Consider the following 6,341-nt stretch of genomic DNA (forward strand, 5'->3'; position numbering starts at 1 on the left):
CACTCACGACGTGTCCAAGAATGACCTATTCAGTTCCAAAATGTAATATAGGACACGATTCTCTGGGGGCAAGAACCAGGCCAACTGTGGTTCCTAACAGTCTAACTCATTCTTTGTTCCTCCCCAGGGGAATGGTTCGTTTTAAGCCTGTCCTGGTGCTCCTCACCAGAGACATTTGGTGTTTCCTAGGGAAGCCCCAGACACACTCCAAGTGCTTAGGGCAGCAGTTCTCAACCTGTGGGTCGCGACCCCTTTGGGGGTCAAAAGACCCTTTCACAGGGGTCGCCTAAGACCATCGGAAAACACATATATAATTACAGACTGTTTTTGTGATTAATCACTATGCTTTAATTATGTTCAATTTGTAACAATGAAATTGGGGGTCACCCCAACATGAGGAACTGTATTAAAGGGTCACGGCATTAGGAAGGTTAAGAACCACTGGCTTAGGGTCTTCCCCACAGCACCCAGCTCTGTCAGCCTGGGCTCCAAGAGGCTACCCTCAAATGGTTGCTAATTTTTACTGGATCTGAGATTTCTGTGACTTAATATTGACCTGAAAAGGATACTTTAAATTTTGTTTTTTTCTTGAAGAAAGAAAAGAGCAATTCAGAGTCCCTCCCAGTATGATGTACTTACTGGGAAATGGGGAACAACCAGTGAGCAGGTGTGGTCAGAAAGGTTAATCCATATGCAAAAAGGTGGGGATTGTGTCCTTTGGCAGATGAGTATGAGAATGATTGTTTAAAACGATCAAGAACTGTGTAAGTTCACCCTAACTGGTTTGGCTCAGTGGAGAGAGCGTTGGCCTGCGGACTGAAGGGTCCCAGGTTTGATTCCAGTCAGGGGCATGTACCTTGGTTGCGGGTACATCCCCAGTAGGGGGTGTGCAGGAGGCAGCTGATCGATGTTTCTAACTCTCTATCCCTCTCCCTTCCTCTCTGTAAAAAAAAATCAATAAAATATATTTTTTTAAAAAAAGAATTGTGTAAGTTCAACAGCAACACATTGTTATTGCCCTGTTAAATCCTGGATAGAAAAATCCTTGTTTACCTAAGTGCAAAGAACATACTGCCCGTAAAAGACATTGTTATAAATAGTACATATGAGAATGTACTATATTTATTGTAGGGCTTTAGTCTTTTGTGCAGTCAAGTTTTTCCCGTACACTTACTTGACTGAACAGGTAATGCAAGATTTTTGGATGTTCAGAAAAATGTATGTAATGCAATTTTGATTAAAGTCAGATATGTTTGTATGATATTTTAAATATTTAGAGGGTTTACCTCTGAATTCTTATTAAAATACTCTAAAATACAGATTTTTCAGTCACATGTAAAAATTATAGAAATCATGACTCACATAAAAGAAAATTATTTTTTCAAGAAAATTATTTTGACAGTGAAATGAACATGCTAATATCACACAGTGCAATATGTGTGATCTAAGTGTAGGGTGAAAGTGGCCTGTCCAAATCCTCTTCAGGTTCACCAGTACTATCTTCTTACCCCCACCCCAAAACTACTTGGGTCCTCAGTCAAGTGAGCCCAAATCCTGCACGGTCAGGAACTTCAACTTATTGGATCTGAGCCTACTACGGCACCCGCCCTATGTCAGTACTCATGTGTGTCCACATTCCAGGCAACCAGACCCTGACTCAAGGAGGCAGCCCAACCCACCTCTCTGAAGATGGAGGAAGGATCTTGACTACTCTCCCTTCCCCCTGTCCTGACCCACTTTTCACACAGACCCAGGACACAACTCACAAAAGAAAATGGAGGGAAAATGCATTTTCCCCAGAAGTCAGGTAATTCTGCCCTGACTAGCAAATTCCCCCCAAGCAACCAATCAGACCACAACAGTGGGGACTGAGTTCCATCACACTCATTCCTGTGACTCTTCCCTTAAGAGGGGTCTGAGAGAATTGAAATATTAGGAAATACTTGTTGGGATTAAAGTAAACAAAATTAATGACCTATGAATGATTTTGGAAAAGTGTGGAAATGCGTGTTGCTCATATAGCAAGAAAAAAAATTCTGAAGAAGTAGGACAGCCAAATTTATCATTCTAGGTTAAGCTTATTGTAGCAGAATACACCACAGCCCAGAAATCTTACATGACGCATGAAGGTGAAATCATATTGAAAATGCTGGTGATAACAGGATTCTTTTCAACTGCTCCACAAAGAACCTTTGGTCTGTATTTACCCTTGGTGATGTTTATGGCAACTCAACAAACATAAGGTCTTGGAGAGAAAGGGAAGGACTGGTGAGTGAATAAACACGGCCTGGCTAACTGCATCACAGGAGCTGCTGCTGTCTTGGCAGTGTCTCTGGGCTTTGCATAAAGAAGAGATTTCTTTTCTTTTTTTAAATATATTTTATTGATTTTTCACAGAGAGGAAGGGAGAGGGATAGAGAGTTGGAAACATCGATGAGAGAGAAACATTGATTAGCTGCCTCCTGCACACCTCCCACTGGAGATGTGCCTGCAACCAAGGTACATGCCCTTAGCTGGAATCGAACCTGGGACCTTTCAGTCCGCAGGCTGACGCTCTATCCACTGAGCCAAACCAGGTAAGGCAAGAGATTTCTTTCTTAAGTGAGCTCACTGTTCAAAGACTTCATTTCCTGGGTCATTCAAGACAGCAGGGAAATGGCAGCAGCTCTTTAAGTCAGAGACATTCGAAGTGAATGACAGAGGGAGACACTGTCTGACCCCCCCCTCACAGAGCCCACTGCTCCTCACTCCCACCACTGAACAGCTCTCGTGGCTCTTTGGCTCCCTTGAAGCTCCCCTGGGCACATGTCCCAGGCCACAGGTTAATAAAGAGCGATGAGGGTTGTTGTTAGAGTTTGATAGGCTGACCCCAGGACTGGCTGCGTTCCTTTGAAAAATAAAATACTTTCATTCCCCCCCCCCCCCTTTACTTTGATATACTGCAGACTGAGAATTGTCCTGCAATGACATTTGCAGGACTACATTAGAGTCAGACCTTGTTTGAGCTTATAAACCCACAAAAGTATAACTTCATGCAATAATGTTTATTGAATGCCAATCATGGGCCAGGCACATGAGGGACAGCTCAACAAACAGACCAACATCTCTGCCGTTGTGGGATAGCTAACTACCACACTCAGCCCACCCATTTGAATGATAGCTTTAGAGCAATTCCAGACCTGAAGAATCCAAAGATTGACATGAGACGCTGTGATGTGTTAGGCTGTTTCTCAAAGCACCATTTTCCTTTTTTTGAAAAATATATTTTTATTGATTTCAGAGAGGAATGGAGAGTGAGAGTGAGAAAGAAACATCAATGATGAGAGAAAGTCATTGATTGGCTGCTTCTGCACCCCTACACTGGGGATCGAGCCTGCAACCCAGGCATGTGCCCCAAACAGGAATCGAACCCTGACCTTCTGGGTCATAGGCTGATGCTCACCACTGAGCCACACTGGTCAGGCCTGAAGCACCATTTCCTTGATTGCCTTGTCACTCTGTGCTTTGTCACTTCTGCATTGATCAAGTGCCACTGTCAGAGTAGAAAGCTCTTTATACCTTTTTCTGGTCCATTTACAGTTAGGTAGGCAAGGTTTGTCAGATTGCCAATGAAATTTTTCAAGTTAAAGGGAAGATGGTTCCATTGGGGGGGAGGGGTAGACATGAGTCTCTCCCCGCCAGTTTCCACTGTCTCCCTTTTAGTTGTAGAGATGTGGAATTACAAACCAGAAGGAAGCCATTTAGCCCACACATGTGCTCCAAGCAAGGACTATAATTAAGTCAGATAAAACTAAAGGCAGTTGGTGGTATTAGTAAGAATTCTTTTGGTTGCAATTATAGTGACGTACTGGAGGCAGCTTTAGACAAAAAAAATAGGTGGGAGGGGGCAAAATTTACTACCATTTTAAGTGGCATCATCTATTGTATAGACACCGGAAAAAAATAAGGGTTTGTTACTTAGCATATGTCCTTTCCATGTACCATCAAAAAGGCATCTGAAAGGTAAGAATGTAAAGACTAAAAGTAACTGAGACATGGTAAGAAATAAATTTTGATATTTTGATGAATAAACAGCATATTATAATATGATTTGTATTCAACGTTCCCCTTTTAATATAACCTTTGTCCCATACCTTTTAATGCACACTGAAATCATGACTTTATCATGGTTTCACCATGTCACACACTCACAAAAATCTGTAGTTGCTGCTGGTTGGAATTTTCTCTAAAAATAGGCACACCCTGGACCGTACCCTGTATAAGGAAAACCACCAGCCCTGCTCATGCACACAGTTTTAGTACCTATTTTAGCCCCTTACTTATTTTTTTTTTTAAATTTTATTTTGGTGTAGTAAGAACATTTAACATGAGATCTACCTCTTAACAGATTTTTAGATGTGCAATGCAGTATTGTTACTTGTAGGCACAATGTTGTACAGCAGATCTCTAGCATGTACTCATCTTGTGTGTAACCGTTGATCAGTAACTCCCCCGTTATGCCTTACTCCAGCCCTGGCAACCACCATCCTCTTCTTTGCTCCTATGAGTTTGTTTGTTTTAGACACCTTATGTAGGTGGAATTCTACAGTATTTGTCCTCCTGTGACTGGTTTATTTCACTTAGTATAATGTTGTCCAGGTCCATCCATGTTAACCTCCAATTTCCTGTCCCGTGTGTGTGTGTGTGTGTGTGTGTGTGTGTGTGTGTGTGTGTGTGTTTTAGACAGGTGTGTGAATCTGGCTGAAATATTCTGGGAACTCAGGGGATTGGGGCTCTTGAAGGGACAAGGTGGACTTTCAACTTGATCACCTATTTTTATTCAAAGTCCTTCTGGTTTATTCCTTCTGGGGTATAAACATGCAGACTTCTATCAGGATTAAGGAGAGAGTCATCAGGGCTATGAGAAAAATCTAAGGGGTTTCCTATTTGTTGCATGGGAAGACAGATGTGGAACTATTTCTTAAAATACCAAGCTTAGAAAAATTGGGACACAAAATGAATGCCCATCAGTAGGAACAAGGCTAAGAAAATTTTGGTACTGTCATACTGGGACATACTACAGAACCTATAAAATCATGAATTTTAGACAAACATATATTACATAGGAAAATGGTTATAATGTATGACTAAGTGAAAAAAATGCAGGCTATAAAGTATGTGTAATGTAATAGTATTTTTTTTTTTTACAAACCTCCCCATTGTATGATTTCTAGCTCTGTAAGTATTTTAGTTGTAAGATAAAGGATATGTTTATAAGATAAACCAAGGGGTAGATTTCTTCAAAAGACTAAAAAGTTGTCTCTTCAGAAAAATTCTGTCCCCTTTCATGCAGCTAAATAGTCTTCCCAATCATTTAGGCTTTTTACTTTCTACTTCTAATCCTTTTATCTGTGTGGCTCACAGATACTTCTGCCATGACTAGTTGGTCAAATGAAGAAGTGGGGTGCAAGCCCTATGACACTAAGTTACCCACGATCTATAGCAACTGTCTCTGGCACACACTGAGGACATGCAAGGGTTACTGGGGCCTGGAGCATATAACATGAAGAATGAACGTGAGCAAGTTGCAAACATCTTTAGAAGAAAAAGAAAGCAGCATTTTTGTTTCATTCCTGGACTCAGAAGGAATGCTTCTATTGTATATCATCAACTATGAAAATGGCTGTAATCTAAGATTACTATAGATTTTTATCATTTTCAAGAGGTGTCCTTGTAATCCTGGTTTTTAAAGAATTTTTATTTTTTAAATGCTTACTAAATTAAAAACTCAAAAAAGATCCATCAGATGTAGTAATTTTTAGAACCATCCTCTACATTTGGTGTTTAGATGGTTTCAGTTATTCATTACTATAAATAATCCTGGGATAGATAACCCTGTACATGAATCCAGTTAGGAAGATGTGCAATAGGGCAATGAAGAACAGAATTTAACCACAAAAGGAACCAGGGCCCCAAAGTGGATTAAGGATGGATACCCTAGCAAGGAAACAGAAATCAGTCCTCAGTGGAGCTCCCAGTCCAAGCAGCCAGTCTGAGAATGAATGGGGCTTGGGAAGGGAGCTGGGATGGAGGTTGGGGGAGGGGGAGGAGCTTGATTATTGGGCAGTAGTCAAGCGGAAGAGAGGAAGGACATCCCTCAGCAAGTTTGTAAAGTCACACTGGGAGCTCAAGTGCCTACAGGGCATCATTTCCAATGGGTGAATAATATTCTCCAACCACTGCACTTTTTCTATGTCATCCTAACATACATGCAAAAAGGTTGAGGGTAAGAAGTTTTACAAGATTAAGATCTTTAGATTAGTAATGCTTTACCCCAACTCCAGGTCATTTTTGGAGTTATA

The sequence above is a fragment of the Myotis brandtii genome, unplaced genomic scaffold, assembly GCF_000412655.1.
Source record: "Myotis brandtii unplaced genomic scaffold, ASM41265v1 scaffold76, whole genome shotgun sequence".
Classification (NCBI taxonomy): domain Eukaryota; kingdom Metazoa; phylum Chordata; class Mammalia; order Chiroptera; family Vespertilionidae; genus Myotis; species Myotis brandtii.